Source organism: Pseudophryne corroboree, chromosome 6, assembly GCF_028390025.1.
Source record: "Pseudophryne corroboree isolate aPseCor3 chromosome 6, aPseCor3.hap2, whole genome shotgun sequence".
NCBI classification, from domain to species: Eukaryota; Metazoa; Chordata; class Amphibia; order Anura; family Myobatrachidae; genus Pseudophryne; species Pseudophryne corroboree.
This window is the reverse complement of record NC_086449.1, coordinates 478026840-478050525: the sequence shown is the minus strand read 5'-3', so window position 1 is coordinate 478050525 and position 23686 is coordinate 478026840. Positions and strand designations below refer to the sequence as shown.

Sequence of the window (23686 nt, the reverse complement as noted above, 5' to 3'; positions counted from 1 at the left end):
AGATGGGAGCTAGGAGAGCCGGGACAGCCCTCGCCCAGCTGCCTGCCCTGCTTGTGATGTGGCCGCACAAGTGTGTGGGAGTGCAGTGGGGAACCGCTGCTGGAGCACAGCACCGCACCGCAGATCAGATCAAAGATCCGATCTGTGGTTGGTGGCAGGGTCGTGGGGGGCCCTTTTAAAAAGGGGGCCCAGGGTACATACTCCCAGTGCCCCCTCCCTTAATCCGGCTCTGGTGACACTCGGTTTCGTGCCGCACCCCCCACACCCCTCTTGTGACGCCACTGGTGTTATTCTTGCAAAGAACTTAAACCTTTATTTATAACTTTGAGGAAAGAACATATAGACAGCTGCTGGAAAGGAAGTCATAGCAGATAAAAAATGTTCACATTGACTGCAGAGTGAGTGAAGGGAAGAGAAATGAGCCATCTGTTGAAGGAATAGTGTGAATTATTTTTCTGTCAACTAATATATCCAGCCTGAGGTGGAGAAATGTTTTATATCCAGTGAAATATTTACTAGCTCATTCATTGCTTAATAAATTGCATCAAGCAATTCAGAAGACACACAAAATATGTTCTGCCAATAGGTGTTTATGCATCTTGCATTTCTCTTTGTGGGTTTATCCTGTTGTCCTTATGTTCCTGTTTTACCAATGAACTATTGGTTAATCATATAGCCCTGCTTTTATGGTACCTTGAATTGGCACTGTTAAGTAATCTGTATCAAATTTTGCTATCCAATATCTGTTATGAATATAACTACAAAGGTTTTGGGACACTGTGGATACAGATAGATGGACCTCAAGCCTGTGTCTTGATTTGACTCCACCTCCTGCTGAAGTGTTAGTACCCACCAGTCTACTATCAAGTGACTGATTTATATATTCTGCTAATTATGTAATAGAGTCCCTGAATGTTATTATATTGTTTCAGACATTGCCTATATAAGCATGTGGGTTTCTTTTCACACTGTGCACTGAGAAGTACCCATTTGGATCCTTCCCAGTGTCCCATGTGACATGCATGCCATCCGTTGCATGCAAAGAAGGACTCCTCGGTCATAAACCCAGCCGTTCTTGTATCACAAAGAGCAGGAGTACAGGAGAACTGTACTTTACAATTTTTTTTAAGCATACAGCAATACTAAATGCTATGCTTGCAATGAGTGGTGGGATGATGCATAACATGCAACATGCAAAGCTTGATGCATCACGCCTGATAGGAGCTAATGATTTACTTGTGATATATTTTTAAATATATATAGTGCCCATACTTTATTTTATTTAATCTTACCTTAATCTTTAAATATTGTTATAATGTATCAAACACAAAAAACACATACAGTATCAATCCCTCATTTCTAAGCTCCAAAGCTCCAAGCCTTGATAAAGAGCATCCTGCTCGAAACGTGTCGGCGGCACCAGTGCATGAACAGTGACTTCTATCCCAAGAGAAGACTTGCTTTGGACTGACCAGTGAGACAAGCTTTGGAGCCCAGCAGGGTGTTTTCCCAACACATCCTGCATTTACACCTGTGTTGCTCCATATCTAAACACGTTCTATTATTCGACATCACAGGATTTTGCTCTATTGTATTTTATGTTGTATATATGTGTATATTTTATTGGGTAGACGCATATCTCCCTAGCGCTTATTCTATTTGCTGAATTGCTATTAAAATACTCATTTTAATAATCGAGTATCAATTCATGATACATAACCAGTGCCTATAGGTTGGACACTACCATATACACATCTTTACTTCCCTGGGACACAAGGAAATCCCAAGTGTCCGACCATAGGCAGCAAAGGGTAGAGCACTCTGGATCCCCCCTATCCATATTCCCACTGTTTAAAAAGTAGTTATAGGAGCTACAGTTCTGTATTAGGTGTCCCTTATCCAGGGTCGGCCCTAGCCTAATTTTTTTGTTATGCGCATATGTAATTTGGTGCCCCTTAGTAAAATATATACACTGCACAGTAGAGCCCAATATATATGCTACGCCCATTATACATGCTACGCCACACCCCTGTATAGCCGCTTATACACGTTATACCACAGTACAATCACTTATACACGTTACACCACAGTAGAGATGCTTATACACATTACACCACAGTAGAGATGCTTATACACATTACACCACAGAGGAGACGCATATACACATCACACCACAGAGGAGTCACTTATACAAGTTACACCACAGAGGAGATGCTTATACACGTAACACCACAGAGGAGACACTTATACACGTCACACCACAGAGGAGACGTATATACACGTCAAACCACAGAGGAGACGCTTATACACATTACACAGATTGTATAGAGGGCACACTGACACACACATATATGTAACACCCAATTAAGTATTACGTGAAGGTGTTCGAAGGTAAGTATTTCGTTTTGTAGTAGTACCTTGTCTCTTTCTGTCTCACCGGATCTCCTAGAACTTCAATCTTTGCAGAGAAGCGAGGAAGAATCTCATAATCAGAACTTCTTTAAAGGTTTTGTTGCACAATGTATTTATTAACCAACGTCCTTTTATAATGGACTCAATAACATAACAGATTCACAACAGCAATGTATCATTTAACAGAGTTATGTTACTAACAATGCGGTATAATTTGCACATCCAAAACAATAAAAGAGTTTTATTGTACAGGAACACACCGTCGCCATGTCTTCTTTAACCTGGTTATGCTAGAATATCCTAGGCATAAATGGTTAGTGTAAATCAAATTTAAGTCAATACCATATCCTATCCACAACTGAGTTTAACATGCAATACTCCCTCTGGCCAGTCCAGCAATCAATATTGACTTAACTAAACTTCGGAGCATTCCAATTACAGTCTGGTTGACTCCACCACCAAGAATTTGCTGTAATGATCAGTGATGGTCAGGGCATACTGGAACCCAGCGTAGCTGTGCTAAAGTTTCACATGGTCTAAAGCAACAAGTTCAAGTGGACGGGAACTCTGTATCGGATGTAGAGGATACTTTTGGGACGAGTCAGCTGGTCACTTCAGATTACATATTCTGCAGTCATGACACCACTTGTCGATATCAGATCTCATCCCGACCCAAAAGAATCTCTATCAGATTACCGCCTCCATCTTCTGGGTCCCGAAGTGCCCCGACTGACTGTGATAGGCGTTAATCAACATATCAGCTTGCTGTCTAGGTACGACAATTTGTGAGATGGGCTGGTGGGTGCCAGGATCAAGGCTGGTGTGGACGACAAGGCCCTGTCGGAGGCAGATTCGGTCTCGGTGGTGCAAAAGATTGATTAGTTCAGGATCAGCAGTGGCTCTCTGGGACTTGGTAAGACAACTCTTGCTGCGAATGAGGCCCATTAAATCTTGTAATACAGGTCTTGCTTCCTGCACTTTCTTCCAGTCAAACTCAATATTGTCTGATGGGGCATCATCAGGTGTGAGGCCTGCAGTGGCGATAACAGGATCGGAGGTGACTACCGGCTTTCTCTTCCTGGGAGGCTTGAGCACAGGGATCTCGATATCTTCAGACCAGTCCCTTTCTTCTTCTGCGACATCGGTAGTTGGGAGGCGAGACAAGGCATCGGCATTTCCATTGGACTTGCCACTCCGATACGACACTGTATATCTGAAGTTTGCAAGATGTGCCATCCATCGCTGCTCCAGTGCTCCAAGACGGGTGGAGGAAAAGTGCGCCAGTGGATTATTGTCAATCACAAAGGGTGTGGCTGTTAGATAATTTTTTAACTTTTCAGTGACGGCCCAGATGAGGGCATGGAGCTCCACTTTAAAGGTGCTGTAGTTTTCGCTGTTTCTTTTGGTCTTCCTTAGACCTCTGCTGGCATACGCTATGACCCTCTCACGTCCATCTTGTATTTGGGAGAAGACAGCTCCCAATCCCCGGTGGCTGGCGTCCATATAGACCTGGAAGGTTTCTCATAGTCCAGATATGCAAGAAGTGGGACCTCCGTTAGTGCCAACTTCAACCGTTCAAAAGCATTCTGTTGCTCCACTGCCCATGGGACCAGGGCAGTACTCTGCCTCTCTTGTCCCGACTTGCGTCGTTGTAACTCATGAAGCGGGGCGGCCACATTGGTGAAATGTTAGATAAAGCATCAGTTTTATCCCACAAAGCCGAGAAAGCTGCGGATGTCTTTCACTGTACGGGGAATAGGCCAGTCCCGCACCACTAGTATATTTTTGGGATCAGACTTTACCCCTTCAACTAACTATGTGGCCCAGATATTGCACACTTGGTTTCAGAAGATGGCACTTGGACGGCTTTAACGTTAGACCACATTTGGTCAATTGGATGAAGACTTCTTCAAGATGTTTCAAGTGCTAGTCATAGGACTTCGAGAATATGATGACATCGTCAAGATACAACAGGACCATCTCAAAGTTCCTGTGCCCCAAACAGTGCTCCATAACTCGTTGGAAGGTGGCAGGAGCATTGCAAAGCCCAAATGGCATGCGGTCAAACTTGAACAGGACCATGGGGGTCATGAACGCGGTCTTTTCATTGTCTTCTGGGGCCATTGGGATCTGCCAGTATCCACTCATCAGGTCAAGAGTTGAAAAGTGCTGAGTTGTCTTAAGCACTGTCAATGATTCCTCTATCCGTGGCAGTGGATAAACATCTTTGTGCATCACCTCGCTCAGTTTTTGGTAGTCGACGCAGAATCTGAGGCTACCATCTTTTTTCTGCACAATCACTAACGGTGCTGCCCAAGGACTCCTAACCAGTTGGTACATGGCCGGTGGTAGAGGCCTGTGTCTCTCCTTCACTGGTGGGTTATTTCCAGTAGGGATGTGATGCTGGACTGTGGACAACCTGAAGTACGCCTTCACGCTGACTCTCCGAATTATCTGGGCTGCCGATCTGTACTTCACTCCACCATGGAGCCTCACAAGTGGTCATACTGGTCTGTCCAGCCACTGCTCCCTTGGGAATATTGGGTAGAGCCTCACCAAGGACGTCTTGAAAGTCTACCAGGATTACTCTAGCCACCGGACAGTGCAGAAACAATCAGACTGGATAGCTATGTTGGTTTAATATCCGGACAGGTACTTTCCCACGTGTCACTTTAGCCAGAATTCGTGCCACTGCGAATGGTTGCTGTCCATAATAGTCGCAGGGTTCTAGGATTGCCTCATAATCTTGCCCCCCAGGGCTGATCTGGGTTTTAAACCACACTACGTGCTCAGAATTTGGTCATAGGATGGCATGTTGGCGATCAGTGATTCTCACCTTTACAATTTCTCCTCTTGTATTGTTGAATCTCTTTTGCCCCTCCAGCAACCTTACTGTCTGCTGTAGAGTCTTCTGCTCCTTTGGGGCCACAGAATGCATTTCCAGTTTAAGAGCCTTCACCAATGCATCCGGACAGTTTTTCAACACGTTTAGCCCTAAGATGACCGGAGGTAGATAGTCATTGTACGTAGTGGTGACCAGACACCCTTGTCGCTCCAGGTTAGCCTTGCCAATAGTTAGGTCAGCCTCCCAATAGCCGCAGAACTTGATTTGCTGTCCATTACTGGCCAATAGCTGTAACCAGGTATTCATTGGGCTTACTATCTCGGATTCGTCCCAGTGTCTCTGAAAGTCTGCAAGTTGGATTGTCGTCACCTGTGAGCCTGTGTCCAGAAGAGCAGATACCTCCAATCCATTTACTTGAATCTTTAGGTGGGGACACTCTCTGACATATTGAGGCCAGCACCCTGGCTTCGATGGACCTACTGATGCATCTCCTCCTGAGGGTCAGTCCCTCGCCTCGGGGTCAGGTCATTTAAAGATTCATTGGGACACTGCCTCTCGATGTTCCCACTCTGTTTGCACCGCCTGCATATAGGTCTTCCTTGGGCATCAAATTGATTCATGGGATCTCACCCCAATCCGCGTTGCACATCCCGCTGTCGTGCTTTTCCGCCTTGATCCCAGCGCCATTCCTTGTGTTTAGCTTCAGCCTGTTCCAGCCGTATTTCTTTTAGCTCTTTCATCATCTTGTGGATGACACTGGTGAGCGCCCCAACTTGTTCTTGACCAACTTGTAACTGCTGCATGGCGGTTCCTCTGGAGACAAAGGGTTCAGCCATTAGACTTAATTGTGAGTCTCCATACACTCAACTCTCAAGTGGCTCTGACACAGTTCCACATTCGACAGCTGTATTTTAATTAAGGCCTAAGATGTCCATCTTCGCCTCTTTGAACTCGGCAAAAGTGCAGACAGGGTTTTGACACCTCCACATTTGCAGCTGTGCTCTTGTTGTTTCCCCTCTGGCTCCTTCTATAAGTAAATTTATCATGGTCTCATCCGCTTCCTCAGACTCTTTTGGATCTCTGGCTTGTATCGCCCGCATGGACTGTTGTAATCCCAGTGCGAAATCCCGTAAGGACTCATGTGGTTGTTGCTTCCGTGCATACAGACGACCCTTTAACTCTGCAATTGTCTGTAAGTTGGAGAAACATGGGCATCTTGTTCAAGATGATATCAGCTGTTGTTCGCTCCTCGTCAGACCAGGATCTTCCTTCCCTCAATGATGCGCCTTTTAGCTGTCCAATGATGACCTCTGCTTTTTGTTACTTGTTGAGGGGGTACAGCCTAAACATAGATCTTAATTTTTCTTCAAATTCTTTAAAAGGACTTGTGCCAGTTAACTTAGTATCTCCCAAGTATATTGGAAGCCATGGGGCCCAAAAATAATAAGTCATCGTGATCAGTGCAGCCTGTGATGATGCAGCTGGTGGTGACTGGCCTGGTGAAGCGCGTAACTCCTTCGGACTGTAGTTGATGTGGGCATCTGAGGTTCCTCTGGTACCGACATCCTGAATCCTGTTCATGGATGCCAAGTTGTAGCACCCAGATAAGTATTATGTGAAGGTGTTCGAAGGTAAGTATTTAGTTCTGCAGTAGTACCTTGTCTCTTTCTGTCTTACCGGATCTCCTAGAACTTCAATCTTTGCAGAGAAGCGAGGAAGTATCCCATAATCAGAATTTATTTAAAGGTTTTGTTGCACAATGTATGTATTAACCAACGTCCTTTTATAATGGACTCAATAACATAACAGATTCACAACAGCAATGTATCATTTAACAGAGTTATGTTACTAACAATGCGGTATAATTTGCACATCCAAAACAATAAAAGAGTTTTATTGTACAGGAACACACCGTCACCATTTCTTCTTTAACCTGGTTATGCTAGAATATCCTAGGCATAAATGGTCAGTGTAAATCAAACTTAAGTCAATACCATATCCTAACCACAACTGAGTTTAACATGCAATACTCCCTCTGGCCAGTCCAGTAATTGATATTGACTTAACTGGCAAAGCAATAAATCATTAAATTTACAGTACGTTTCCATATTTACTCTTATATCACAATCTATCTGAGTACTCTCTGACGTTGGTGCACATTTGAAGTGTTCCAGGTAATGAAAACAAGCGCTTTCTATGTCAGAACTACTTGAATCTGTGTTAGCTTTTGGAATGAGATTCCGGTTAAAATGACTAAAGATTTAATTAGGTTTGACTGAATCTCAGTTTATCTCTCTCTCTGTATGGATCCTCAGAATCTGAGCAAGAGTTAAGAGTGTTTAAACTCCAGTTACTCTGCTGGAAAAGCTGACTGTAACTTCTCAATAAAACAGGGAATATTTCCTGCTAAAAGTCCTTGTTATTTTGCTTACTTAAATGAATGCTTTAACTTTATACTGTCCTGGTCGCTGACTATCCTTTGCACAAGTAGCAGACACAGGTTTAATGTAGCACTTTAGAGGCTGACAGAAATGACAGTTTATATTCCTGACTGTGATGATGCAGATTAAGTGTTTCTTACAAGATGCTGCAGGCTTTTAACCTTAAATTATTCCTTTTATGTAGCCTAACTTTAAATGGTGGCTCTGCACTGATGACATCTGCCTGAGCTGCTGCAACAATCTCCTGTACTGCAGTCAATATGTACAGTTCAGGGCTACACAGGAAAGGACACTAAGGGGCCCTACACACCCGCCGACCCGCCGCCGAGCTGCCCGACGGCGGATACGGCCGACGAGCGACCCGGCGGCGGGGGGGCAGTGACGGGGGGAGTGAAGTTTCTTCACTCCCCCCGTCACCCGGCTGCATTGAAGTGCAGGCAAATATGGACGAGATCATATTGGCCTGCATGCACAGCCGACGGGAGACCAGCGATGAACGAGCGAGGGCCGCGCATCGTTCATCGCTTGAGTCTCCACACTGAAAGATATGAACGAGTTCTCGTTCATTTATGAACGAGATCGTTCATATCTTTCAAAAAATCGGCCAGTGTGTAGGGCCTATAATCCTTCCTGAGTAGGTTTATTACTTGTAACACTTTCTAGGGCCAGTCTCCATCAATAACAGTCTTGCCACTAAGGTGTAGTGTAAGGGGTTTGGTTTATATCTCTCCTGTTGGATTCCAGGCTGTCAGCAGCTGTCCTGCCTTTTGACTTGTTTAGAGGTCATGGATCCGCCTCCCATCCCGCCTCAGTCAGTCACCACTTGTCAGGGATGTAGGGGCTGCTTTGCTTGCTGCTGTCACTCTTAGCCTTGCACTACGGCCAGTAACTGTGCCAACCACCTGAGAGAAGGTTACACAGGGCATGGCACTCACTTCTCACTGCTCTGTTACCTCAGGAGACTCACCTCACAACAGCTACCGCAGACATTCTCCTGATATGATGAATCACTCTCTGGCTGAATCACTCCATCCCTCTCCAAAGAGACAGATAACACACATTAACTGCTCTGAATTACTCCACCCCCTCAATCTCCCCACTGTGAGGGATACCTGTGTATAGCTATGAACTTCAGTGTCACATGGTATTTTTTAATAAATGTGTTTAGAACACACACACACATATATATATATATATATCCCCCATACCACAGGGGTATGTTTCAGAGTGTCACACATTCGCCCACTAAAAAGATGCATGTCCTCATGCAAGGTTGCGAAAGCCAGAAGTTACCTGTGTATAGCTATGAACTTCAGTGTCACATGTTATTTTTTAATAAATGTTTTAAAACATATATATATATATATATTCTCCTCCACTAGCTGCACTCAAAAGCTTTTCCATAAAAAATGACACAAGTCGTCTGTTTGTGGGCAATGTTTCAGCGCCGTGTAGCGCTTTTATCAAGCCTTATGAAAAGCACTACATGGCACTGAAACGTTGCCCACAAACAGCCGACTTGTGTCATTTTCTATGGAAAAGCTTTTGAGTGCCGCCAGTGGAGGAGTGTATTGCGTGCAGCCGTGCAGGCTGTAATGAGGAAGGCACCGGGCATATTACACTTGTGAGTGTTCGTGGAGTGCCGGAGTGTATATATATATATATATATATATATAAACCCCGTACCACAGGTGTATGTTTCAGAGTGTCACATATGGTGCAGGTCCCAGGGGAACACTGACACTCACACATAGATCAGGAGCACACTGAAACAAAAACTGATTATGTATGAGCACATTGACACACACACACACACACACACATCCACATACATATACACTTTATATGCACACTGACACACACACAGGGACCAGGGGCACACTGACACACTAGATTGTATATGGGTATATTGACAAACACACACACACACACACACACACACACACACATTGCGCAGGAGGAGCAGAGAAACATACCTTCTAAATGTCCTCTTTCACAGGGAAGCTCCAGCTCCTCTCGTTTAGATGCTGCTGCACTTGCACTGTGTGTCCCAGTCCCTCCCCCTGTTCCCAGGCATGGAGGGAAGGGCTGTTTGCTCAGGGCTGCTGGAGACAGCCTCATCATGCGGCACCCGGCTAGCTATGTCTGCTCCCGCTCCGGCCCAGCACCATGCGGCTTTGGCATCCATTCTGACCCGGTAGATGCTAGAATCAAGTGGGCTAAGGGACCTTTTCCGTAAGGGGGAGGAGTTACGATGCAAGGGGGAGGAGCTAAGCCAGCGGGATAGTTCCTCTACTATCCACGCCACCAACTATTACCTTTAGTAATTAGGTGGTGAGCGAAGCGGAGCCGAGCGAGCCACCGTGCCCGAAGCGTGGCGAGCGAAGCGAGCCCGCGAGGGTACTTTTCGGGTACCCTGTTCGCCTGTAGCTCCTCCCCCTGGTGACGTAGCTCCTCCCCTCAATACGTCACAAGGTCCCTTCAGCCCCTCCGATATAGAACCAACCATTCTGACCCCCACTCCAGACCAGTTTGTGCATATGTAATGAGCGGCATGATGTCACTCCGCTCCGCCGCTCATTACAGATGCAGGATTGTTATCATGTGACCCTGTGGAGGAGGGGAGGGGGGAGCACAGGTCCGCAGCAGCAGCGCAGCACTGATTATCACCATCTGTCAATGTCAGACAGTGATGTCAGTTAAAATCGCGTACTGTGCATATGTGTGGGGCCGAGCCTGTTCTGATCCCCGGCCGGGCCCCTCTGACCCTCGAGGGCCCCATACAGCTGTTCCCTTTGTCCCCCCCTGTCGCCAGGCCTGGCCACAATATCTGCATTCCTCCTCTGGGGAGGATACATTTTTTGGTTTCTCCCCTATGTGGGAACAAAAGAAATGTCAGTCACTAGGGCAGGGATAGCATACACTGCCGAATTGCAACTCCCAAATTATGACATATTTCCGATAGACCAATATTTTGAGATGGGGCTGAGGGCATGACAGCTTCAATTTGAAGTTATAGTATGACAGTGGATCAACAACTGTCAAAAGCACATCATGTACCCAGAGAACAATTTAATATTCACACTTTTACCAAATTTAAGCAAATTTTCGTGGCTAGGGTGCCTAGTAATAAAGCAGTGAAAATAGCGGAGAAGTGAGCCAGTGAAGAAGTTGCCCATGGCAACCAATCAGCTGCTCTGTATAATTTTATAGTATGCAAATTATAAATGTTGCTTTAATGCTGATTTGTTGCCATGGGTAACTCTCCACTGGCTCAATTCTCCACACTTTTCATTGCTTCATGAAAAGACCCATAGGTGTTCAATCTTGTTGAGCACAAATACAGAAAAAAACTTGAAAAGAATTTCTCTTAGGCACCTGGGCTGCACTGGTACAACCCATCTCACACAGACAAACTCCAATTGGAGGGAGCGCAGACCACACCACCATCTGTTCAATCTTGTTGAGCCTTCTGAATGATGCTAGCTTACAGTAGAATTACTGGAGGGGATACAAGGGGAGGAGGAGATGTATGCAATTTGCGTTTGTGCTTAGATAACCTTGTTCACAAAAACTACTAATATAATACACAGCGCAAAAAACTATGCAGGCTATAATAAAAAACAAGCAAAATCCACCTTTTAAACTAAGAATAAAAAAAAATTACTGTGTATTGCATTAATGCTGTGTTAATGTCTCTCACAGGGTACACTGATCCATCAATATATTGATCTCAACCATCGGGCACATGCAAAAACAATTAAAACTAAGATATAACAATTGTGTAGTATTTTATAGTGTTTAAGAAATCTCTGTGCAGTTACAGCATTTCAATAGAAGGGTAGATAAATATCCTTAAGGCTTAGCCAAAATATAAAGCACTCTATTCCACACCCACCTGTGATCAGAAGTGTAACTCACCTCTAAAACACCCGGTGTGGCCGGGAGCAAAAGGGGCATGGCTTCACTGGATGGGGACGTGGCTTTCACGAGACAGAGCATGGCTAAGCAACCCGGCAGAGGCGGAACTTCCGCCAGTGCAACCAGTGCGTTGCACTGGGGCCCGCCTCTGTCCAGGGGCCCAAGGCATGTAATGAGTCAAACTGACTCATTACATGCCGCTGTGCGCTGCGGGCAACCGCTGCCCGCAGCGCACAGCCGCCCAGAGAGGAGAGGAGCAGCGGTACGGGGGAAGGAGGAGGAGGGAGGTGGAGGAGGGAGCCGCAGCAGCGCTTTGTTACTGGTTGAGGCGCTGTTGCTGCTGCCCCTCTGCTTCACTATAGGCTGTCTTCCGAGAACAGCCTATAGTGAAGCAGAGGGGCAGCAGTAGCAGCGCCTCCAACAATAACACAGTGTTGCTGCGGCTCCCTCCTCCACCTCCCTCCTCCTCCTTCTTTCCTGCCCGGGAATCGTCAGAAGCTGCACCGAGGAGCCTGAGCCAGCGGAGAGGGTAAATATAATTCTTCTTTCTTTCTTTCTTTCTTTCTTTCTTTCTTTCTTTCTTTCTTTCTTTCTTTCTTTCTTTCGACTGGCTGCTGCAATGTGTAAAAATGGGGAATCTGCCAGACGCAATGTGTAAAAATGGGGAATCTGCCTGCCGCAATGTGTAAAAAGGGGGAATCTGCCTGCCGCAATGTGTAAAAAGGGGGAATCTGCCTGCCGCAATATGTAAAAAGGGGGAATCTACCTGCCACAATGTGTAAAAAGGGGGAATCTGCCTGCCGCAATGTGTACAAAGGGGTAATCTGCCTGCCGCAATGTGTAAAAATGGGGAATCTCCCTGCCACAATGTGTAAAAATGGGGAATCTGCCTGCCGCAATGTGTAAAAAGGGGGAATCTGCCTGCCGTAATGTGTAAAAAGGGGGACACTGTCTGCCGTAATGTGTAACAAGGGCACGCTGTCTGCCGTAATGTGTAAAAAGGGCACGCTGTCTGCCGTTATGTGTAAAAAGTGTACGCTGTCTGCCGCTATGTTTAACAAGGGCACGCTATCTGCCGTTATGTGTAAAAAGTGTACGCTGTCTGCTGCTATGTGTAACAAGGGCACGCTGTCTGCCGCTACGCGTAACAAGGGCACCCTGTCTGCTGTTATGTGTAAAAAGGGGACGCTGTCTGCCGTAATGTGTAAAAAGGGGGACGTTGTCTGCCGTAATGTGTAAAAAGGGGACGCTGTCTGCCGTAATGTGTAAAAAGAGGAATCTGTCCGCCGTAAGGTGTAAAAGGGCCTCTACCTGGTGTAGTGGTGCTACTGTGCGGCATAATTTGAATAATGGAGACTACTGTGCACCGTTTTATGAATTGGTATTATTTTGTGGCCACACCCCTTCCCCACGAAGCCACGCCACTATGTATTTTTGCCCCTGTTTTGCATGCAGGGGTGGGGCTCCGATGCCGTTTCTTGCACACAGTGCTAAAATGTCTAGTTACGGCACTGTTGCTAGGTATCCATTTCTCTGGCTCTGAGCAGGTCCCCCTCACCAGATCCTCTCCAGGGGTGAGGGGGTGGACTTGGATGGGGTGGGGGCAAAGCATTTTGTCGCACCTGGGCCCACCGCTCGCTAGTCCCGCCACTGCAACCCGGCCCTCATTTTTGTCACCTCTGAGGTCCGAGAGAAGCTGCCTGGCCCTGGAGACTGGCATTTTTTCAGTGACAGTTTCTGCATGGTGACAGGAGCCGGCAATATTACAGTGCAGCACTTGGCTCCTGTAACTGAGCAGGAGCTGGCACTTTGGTGTCCACCCTCAATGGGTGACACCCTTGTGAGGGCCACACACCCCGCACCTCCCATGTGATGCCAGTGCCTGTGATTACCTTTTTTTAAATAAATAATCCACTTGATATTAGGTTTCTTTGAACTCCTCCATTTCTTATCTATCAAGATTTGTCCGCTGTATGTCAATGTATATGAAAATAAGTGGGAAGATATCTAGTGCAATACTTTTAATAATAACAAGATGTCCATTTTGGATTGAATGTGGATCAGATTATACAAAGAATTAGCACAGGTGGATGGTTCACCCACTGGTACTAGCTCTGGTTCCAGCCTGCTGCATTTTATTGTCACTCTTCCCTCTGGTCATTCATCTTATTAGTTCTCGGTACTAAATAACCTGGGCCCTCCAATCCTACCTAACTACCATTACTGCATATTCCCCACTGATATCCCAACTGTTTGATCCCAGACCTTGACCAATGTCTGCTCCCGTAGTCCATGACTTTAGCCAGCCGGTTCTCTATCCACCACTGACTCCAGCTCTGCTATTGAACTCCTCCACTGTCCTGAAACTCACTGAATCCTCACTGCTGCTGCTTTCTGGGGCTTTGTACATGATCTGGCATATCTCCAGGTTCAGTCCATGGGGGTAATTCAGACCTGATCGCTAGGCAGTGATTTTTGCACTGCTGCGATCAGATAGTCGCCGCCTACAGGGGGAGTGTATTTTAGCTGTGCAAGAGTGCGATCGCATGTGTAGCAGAGCTGCACATACTGATTTTGTGCAGTCTCTGCGCAGCCCAGGACTTACTCAGCCACTGCGACCACATCAGCCTGTCCAGGACCGGAATTGACATCATGAACCCTCCCTGCAAACGCATGGACACGCCTTCGTTTTTCCAAACAGTCCCAGAAAACGATCAGTTGCCACCTACAAATGCCATCTTCCTGTCAATCTCCTTGCGATCGGTCTCAATCGGCCCCCATGCCTTATACTGTAGGTCATGGCCTTGTGTCTCCACCTCTCTGGCCCACCACCAATCTAGTGCCTGGTTCTGTCAGCCTAATGGCCTACCTCAACACAGTGGTCCTGCACCTACCAGACATCCTAGTGATGCTTGATTTGCTCCCTGGACTCCTGAATATTTATGGCCTCTTGGTGAGATAGAAGTATGGTGTTTTCTTGTGAGAGTTTCTGCAGAAGCCACATATTTGGGCTCTAGGATATATTCAGATCACTGTTAGAATGTGCTGAATTCTATATTGGTCACATGAGTACAACATTATTGCGGGTGCCGTACGGTACGCCGGCGCTCGGGCTCCCGGCTACCGGCATACCGGCGCTGGGAGCCCAACCGCCGGCATACCGACAGCGTGGCAAGCGCAAAGGAGCCCCTTGCGGGCTCGCTGCGCTCGCCACACTGCAGGCACGGTGGCGCGCTACGTGTGCCACACTATTTTATTCTCCCTCTAGGGTGGTCGTGGACCCCCACGAGGGAGAATAGTTGTCGGTATGCCGGGTGTCAGGATTCCGGGGGTTGATTGACGTATTATAAACAGCCAAATACCAGTGCTTCTATTTTCCCTGTGCTGCATCTCAGGTGCTGCTGATTAAGCATTAGCAGTAGGCAGGAATTCCACTCCCAATGATTAGTTACCTAGCTTAAAACAATAGCCTTTCCTTTTCAACCATGCCAGATATATTGCTCAACAACTTTTAGCATTACTCCTGATAGGTTCTCGTTTGTGTCCTGGTGTTTGATTTTGGTTAGTTCCTTGACTTAGATCCTGTGTGGATGATACAGATGAAGCAATTAGTTCTTGTTTTAGAGGCTCATCACAGTGTTATCAGTGTGATTCTGATCTGGCACAAGTACTATTATAGTGGTCCTGATTCGGATTTGCATGTAAACTTGATGGTTTATGTACAAATCTACTGTGGGGGAACTGCACATGAGCAGGACAGGTTCTGCATGATCACTCCCAGTCTCTAGCTACATTACAAATGAAATACTGTTGCATTTGGGAGGTTATGAACAGGACCATTCTAAAAAATGAGGGCATGTCACCCCCGTTTTGTAGGTGTGTCAAGCGCAGGGTCTGCATTGTTGGATGCAGTCTTCTTGGACCTGGCAGAGGGGGTCTGACGGCAAGTCTGAGTAAGCTTTGGTTTGCTCAGACTGACTGAGGGTCCATGTCTTCCATGGCCACGTTGGTTATCTGATGTTGCACCTTCGGATACAGCACTCAGATTGCAGATGCTGGCAGGAGGCATCTTTTTCCTACAGCTGCCTCCTGTGCATTAGAATATTTGTTATCGGAATTAGGCCCACTGATCAGTAAGGGTTTGGATGTTAGGTGATTGAGTAATCAGTGATCTAGGAAAGGGTTTGGAAAGTTTATCCCCCACAGTTAAAGACAAGTAAGCTTGTTTGCATGGGCTGCTCAGATGCTGAGTCTGAATGGAGATGATTCAGAGGTGGGCACAGTTGCTGTAGTGACTACTGCATCTTTATATTAATGCCATAGCCGATGGGCAGCATATTGATGTGCATACAAATATGCACTATTGGCGCACCATTGCCACACCATCGGACATTGTATGGCAGGTGCAGAATATCTGAGTGACCATGGCCACCAGTGTTAGTGCATCTGCGCCATTTAGTCTTACTCGCTGACTCCGATATGCCCACGACTGTTAGCAACCCCCCCACAGTTAACGGCCTGAAATACCAATCAAATTTTATGGATCTCCATGCTATTTTGATCTGCATCTCCTGGTGGTAAACAAAGTGAAGCATGGGCAGTGCATTTTGGACATATGCGGAGAGGGAATCGCCCCCCAGTATCTCATCAAAAGATTTGTTTGCACTCTGATTATGTTTTTCTCATTTGAATGAGCAGATTAAATTGGGGGTAGCGGCTGTTGTGTGATGAAAAGAACATGACAAATAGCAACACTCAAACACATCTGACTCATTCAACCAAGACTTCATGCTACAAATCATTTTTTTAATCATTTAACTTTAAATTAGGGATAAAATCCATTGGAAGACTATAACTTTATCTTTTTTTCTTTAACTTACTTGACTCACTATGTTTCCACAATAAGCAACATCACTTCGGATTTTTGTGATTATTATTATATATTGTACAATATACACTTTTAATTCAGGTACATTTTCAAAACTTTACCTTTAAACTAAACAAAGGATTCAATGAATGTAAATAAGCAGTTTTAACATTAGTTATAGATTTTATAATTTATTGTACTTGACATTTATAATACAATGCTGGCAATTTGTCCAGTTTTTCAATTTTCATGTTGATTTCCTTTTAAATTCATATTTGTGCTATGCCATCTTCACCACTTTTAAAAACCATGTTATTGTGAAATACTAGCTCCTGAAGTGTATGTGTGTGTGTGTGTGTGTGTGTGTGTGTGTGTGTGTGTGTGTGTGTGTGTGTTGCTCAGAAGGAGGTAGACATGGATAATTACTCCGACTTGTACCAATTACCATTTATCTATATTTAAAAAAAAAAAAGAAAAACACTTTTCAAACGGAGGTAAACACAGGTAATTACCCATACTGTTACCAATTATAAACTACAAATTGGATATATTAGAAAAGAAATACAGTATTTCAAAAGGAGGTAAACATGGATAATTACCCAGGCTGGTAGCAATCACAAATTACAAGCAATTACAGCTTTAAACAGCTACAGGTTTAATACATATTACATGATTACCACAGAAACCAAACTTGCATGAACATTATGTGTGACTATATCAGATTATATGATATGTACAGATGTTTATTTTTAGGACTATTTTCAAGAATAGAAGTAGTGGTATCAAATATTTCATACGCTCATCAAAAAATGTATATTTAGCTTTAATTCCTGTGTTAAAAAAACACATGATGAGCTTGCAAATTAATTATTTAAAGCAATATGCATATTTTTAAAATCTAGAGGTGCAAGTACTAGAATACAACCGCCACAAAAAAATAAGGAAACATGGGATGTGTGTGTTTAGGATGAAACATTCAGAAGAATCACACAGACAGTCTTTGAACATTTTTTTACAAAATTATGGGCCTGATGTAATGACGTCCGAGATCGTAAGACGTGCGAGATGCTGGGCGTTCTCTGACTTTTCTTTAAATGGCAATCACTTACAAGGTAAAACCATGCCTTGTAAATGATTGCCCCTTTAAAAAACATTAAAAATTAGCCAACATCTTGCACCTCTGACCAGTGTTGGACTAGCCCACAGGGGAAACCCCTGGTGGGCACCAGCATTTTTTTTTTTGGGGGGGGGGGGGGGGGGAAGCCTGCTCCTTCTATAGGAATCAGGTTCCAGACTATGTACATGAATTATACATATGTTACCTTATACTACACAGGACTATGATGTATTCTCTACAGTGCATTGCCAATATTTATTTGGTACATTGCCATGCATGCACTAGCAGTACTTATATATCTAACAAGGGGCTCGGCCATGCACTCTTTAATGGTTAGGCAAACCAATGTATTGGCTGGCCACACCCCCTCTGGAGACTGGCCACACCACTAAACATGGGCCCCTATAACTGTATCCCCCGGTGGGCCCTTCATGCCCCAGTCCGACACTGCCTCCGACCACCTCGGGCATCATTACTGTACATCCTGACCTTATCTTCTCTCATTTTTCTTGTGTGTGATTAAGTCAAACATTCTTGATTAGCATTTTTTATTGTGAGAAATAAACATTTTTGGCCAATATATGGCTGCACTTTTCTGTGACTATTTCATCATCAGCATTAATATACTGTGTGTTCAGCTAATTTACTAGAACAGGTGTAGGTAATCCTTAGCACTAGTTCCACCAGTTGGCACTGCAGGGAGTTCAGAGTGGCTCCTACTAGACATGCTGTTACCCTCCTAGTCCACCTCCTTCCCTCATAGGGAAGACATACAGTACTATACTGCTCATAGTCGAATAACAGCATAAAATTAGATCTCCCAATATTTGAATCCTGCAGGTCAGGACAATTGTTCCTACTGAAGACATTTGTGCGCTAAAGGGGGTGTGGTCTTGTGTCCACTAGGCCACACCCCAATGTTATGTGATAATGTGGGGAGTGAGCCCAGCACTCCTGCAGCTGCTGGGCTTGCCCCCTGCCTCTCCTGTCACTAAATGGACATAGAGTGAGAGAGTATTCCCCAACCTTGCCCCCCACCCGCAGTACCCTGTAGCCAGCATTTGGGACTGCGGGCCAGGGCCTGAAAAGTGTGACTGTCCTGCTGAAATTGGGATGGTTGAACGTATGCAACATTGTGAATATGTCTTTATATCCACTTTGTAACACTTGCTTCGCAAAAAAAAAATAACACTTAAGTCCTTGTCATATTTGGTATCCATCTATTACTTTTGTTAAGGTTTAAATACCATATGTTGTTATGGTGGTGGTACTCTAGAAATAATTTTGGGCAGTAATATTAAAAGTCTGGCACATAGAGAAAAAATGTTGCCTACCCCTGTATATGGACTGAGAAGAGTTTCTATGGAAAATTTGGATAACAACGCTTATTCCATTATTTTTCAAAGGGATAACAATTAAGTGATAATGTATATATGGCAATTTATGTACAGATGTAGTCATGCTTATCTTTGCTGCAATGCAGTCTGTTGCAACATGGCTTGCTGCATGGCATGCCAGGCTATGACTATTCGCAGCCTTTGATAGCTCCATTAATTCCTACAGGAATTAATGAAGCGATTGCTGGTTGTGAATAGTTGCAGCCTGGCATGCCATGCAGCAAGCCATGCAGCATGCCATGATGCAGCAAGCTGCATTGCAGCAAGATGAGCATGGCTACATCTAGGTCTGGACTGGCCATCTGGCACTTCTGGCATATACCAGAAGGGCCGACGGTCTGGTGGGCTGGTAATGTCCTATAGAGAGCCAGGAAGGCTGCGCGCAGCACAGCTTTAGGCTCTCTGGTCTGGCTAACCCCCCGCCCAAAGTGTGTGTCTCCAAAAAAATGGGGGCATGCAATGAGTCAATGCCCCCTGACTCACTGCATGCCCCTGTGTGCTGTCTCCACAAGCGTCTGCCCCAACACGTAGTGTGCATTTTAATGAAAATGGGCGCATGCAAGAGTCCACACCCTCCTGACTCATGGCATATGCCCCCATGCACCTTGCCCACGTGCCCTCTCTGCCATGCACATTCACGAATGCCAGGACCGAATTGTGGCACTAGTCCCTCCCTGGCAACATCTGTATACTGCCATTGCTTTGTTTTTCGAGAAATTGAAAAAATACACTGCAGTACAGTATGTATAGTACTTGGTAGGTTAGATTTATTCGATCACTACAACAATTTAAAGTTGTATAAAAATACCACCATTGCAGTAGTAAAACAACAAAAACATATACTTTTAACAGAAATATATATGAAGTATACTTTTGAAATATTCTCAAACACTACACCATATAATCCATAAATTCTTAGTTAAACACAACATGAGCACATTTAAATGTTATAATTGTCAGACTCTGTGTCCATAAATGATAATAATTTAGATAGAGTAAATGTGACAAATTAAGTTATCTTAAAATCTGCATACTGTACAAGAGTTTTTGTTTTTGACATGAGTGTGTCTATGGAGCGTTAGCCTAATCCAGACATTTATTTCTTTTATAAAAGGTTCCTGTTTCAGAAGATAGAAAGCTGTACCGCCCATAAATATGTACAAATCACCATATGATTTACATCACAAGAGACTTGTCAATATACAGACATATTGGTTTTGGCACATTTTTCTGCTGGGACAATATTTGCTTTGAAGTGCTATATTTTCTTTTTTCACCAAGAGCCTGAAGGCTTGCAGACAACATATGCTCACTTCATGTCTTAACAAAATTGCTTCTGGTATAGCAAAGGATTTATGCATCAGGCTATTTTGTTTAACACGAGAAAAAAAAGAAGGAAAACAGATGTCACACATTATGGTCTGAATTTGATTGCTTTAATTGCAATATTTATACTAATTGACAAATCCCTAGAAATTAACAGAAGCGTTTACTATATTACTGCAACAGAATCTGCAAAATTAAAACAATCAGTTATACTGTACTAAACGGCATACTGGGAGATAAAGAATAGTGGAAGGGGTTCTGCCAAATCCAATGGTCTGATATCTTTATTGTTTTAAATCAAATAAGATTTGAAAGGAAATGCAACCTGTTGACATAACTTTGATCATGTATACAACATGATTAGACATAAAGTACTCTAAATTTTAGAACACTGATTAGGATTGCAAACCTTTCCTTCAGTTCAGAATATATTGCTGATGATCTGAATAGCTTGCTAAATTTTATTATTAGCTCAAAACAGTGAAAAATATGTAAAATTATTATGGATTGCAAATTGGATTCTGATTAAATTAAAAAATCCAAGTTTTACATATTTCAATAGAGCCTCAAATTTTCTAGAATTGTTGAACTCCTTGGATCTAAGAGCAAGGTAAAATGTAATTTTCCCATGATTGGATCTTGGATTATAAATCTGGCAAAATTTGCCTGATGTAAGACAAAACATCTGACTTTGGGCCTAATTCACTAAGGATTGCAAATGCAAAGCTGCTTGCAGCAGCTTTGCAATTGCAGTCCTTAGCAATACAAATGCAGGAGGAGGTGCAGACTACTCCTCCTTGCATTTGATATGCAATCGCATTTGTGATGAACATCTCGACCATAGGTTGCGATGTTCATCTGTGACGGCATGCTGAGTAAGTCTAAGTTTTCTCAGCCTTGCTGTCGCAGTGTGGCTTGCGAGGCCAAGGAAATGGCATCTCGCGATGTAGTCTTCAGCCTGAGCCTCGCCACTCCTGGAATACATGGGCGACATGCCCCTGTTTTCCCCAATGCCAGTCACCCCTGCCCATGTCCCATCCCCTGAACGCCTCTGCATTGACAGGCACTGGTGTTCACTTTCCTGCGCTGATAATGCAGGACCCGTTCTGCACATGCACAGAACAGGTCACCATCGGGGATTGCATATGCGAACCTTACTGATTTACCACCTTTGGCAATTGTATTTCTTGTCAGGTACAAATACTACAATGCTCAGCAATTTATATTTATTTAGTACCACATCAACATTCCAAATTTGTTGGGATTATTTTTTAACCATGATTATTACTACATTATTATTTTTGCTAGCATATATTTCCCATTCTATCTACAGTATATGTGCCCCTTTAACAACTTTATAAGTAGATATATAAATAAAATAAAAAACATACTTAATATATAAAGAGGGCCTATTTGGCATATTCCAACCTTATATTTAGTAAAATTGTCATTAACTACAAATCAATATTTTTACCTTCAAAGAGCAATTCACCCTAGCTTGTGGCTCTACATGTCACTCTAATTACCACCTTACACGCGTGGTTTTTTTTTTCTTAAACACTCATTTTGAGGGAAACAATGCACTGTCATCTAAGGTAATGAGTGGGTCTTAATGGATTGTTCCCTGCATAAATATTAAATCACTGTTTTCACTACATATATAATAATGGACTAAAACAGGGAGAGTGGATACCATGATAGCAAATCCATTTAATACTATCAATAGTGAAAAGAAAAGAAAACAGAAAACAAATAATTACAGCGCCTCTCAACCACCTAACTAATACAATTTGGTCGTATGTGTTGAAAAAACAATAGTGCAATAGTGCAGTATCAATAGTGCAATAATGGGATGTGGTAAGCATCCTGGTGGTGTAGATGCCGGTGGTCAGGTGACTGACGTCGGATTCAGTACACCACTCAGAAACCCGGAGCCAAAACCCGCGAGGATTAAAGTAAGGGCCTGTGTGTGTGTGTGTGTGTGTGTGTGTGTGGGGAGGGGGGGGGGTTAAAGTGAGGCACTACAGGAATAGGGGTAGCCATAGCTGCCAGCCTCCGAGTCTTAGCCCCCCGATGATTAGCCATAGCCGCCACCCCAACCACATTATTTTAGTCCTAGCCACCACCCCAGCCAGGTTAGGGTAGAGGGAGGTAGGGGTAAATTAAATACCCCGTCTCCTGTTGGCATTTTCAAAATCGCAAAGCTGAAGTTGGTCATGTGACCACCTACATTTCCTATCACACCTCTAATAACTTCCATGTAAGTTTTAATAGCTACATGGTATAATTATGAAACATCAAGTAAACATGTATTTGGCCACATACACATTTGTTCTAATACGTCCATTAATGTATTGCGATTATACAATCAACATATCTTAACTTAACAATAACCACATGAACACAGACTGCATTGGTTCAAAGGTCATAACTAATTTATTAAAGGAATGACCCTGATTTTTAATTAATTTGGGAGGCAAAGAAGGACACACAGCTCCTGCCAAATATGATATTACTCTATATTAGAGGGAGACTAACCTCCTCTTCCCCTGTGGTCAATGTAAGCTTAGCTGTGAGTACTCATTACCCTGTACTAAAATATAGTATGAGAGTGACTGCAGTGATATATGTACAAAGTCCTCCCACAGACGTCGTCGGCCATACTAGTCATCCTGCAAAGAGTAAGGGCCCCACATTTATTTCTTACACCCTACATTGCCACTGGTTTGTATTGCCTTCCCGCCACTGCCAGATTCCAAGAACAAGCAACCAACTAGACCTATTTTGGTAGGAAAAAATGTCCCCCAAGAAAACACCAAGCTTTAACTTACACAAATGCACACCATCAGGGCTCCCTAAATTCAAACAAAGATGCTGAACCACCACACCAGTGGGACACACAATTAGAAATAGTAATATTATCCTTCCTGCAAGTCTTATCTGAAGCAGCCAGGTTACTAGGATCCCTCCATAAAGATTGAGTGATGATCTTGGATCACATGATAAGCACCCCAGGCCACAGAGCCTGAAGATTGGACAAATCAGCCTTTATCCACAAGATCAAGTTGATGTCCTTCAGCTGGCCAAAATCATTGCCTCTAAGATGAAGCACCAAACAGTCTGAACACCACCAGCTCCATTCCTGACAAAAATAAAGGTCCAACAGGGCAGACCAACAATCACCTAGACCCCAAGCTACTGAACCTGACAACCACTTAACAACAAAGCTGCCTTATTCACCACATCATACCTCTCAGGCCGTTAAATAAAAGAATAGCCCATCAGCAACACTTGCTCAGAAGACACAGAAAACACAGTAAATGTAAAACAGGACTCCAACTGTTAGTACAGTGTGGAAAC

At 44.1% G+C, this 23686-nt stretch overlaps 1 pseudogene; it reads right to left on the bottom strand.

Moving 5' to 3' along the window:
• Positions 1–5883: 5883 nt before the first annotated feature.
• The window catches only part of LOC134934600 (uncharacterized), a 71222-nt pseudogene continuing 53419 nt past the window's right edge, over positions 5884–23686 (bottom strand).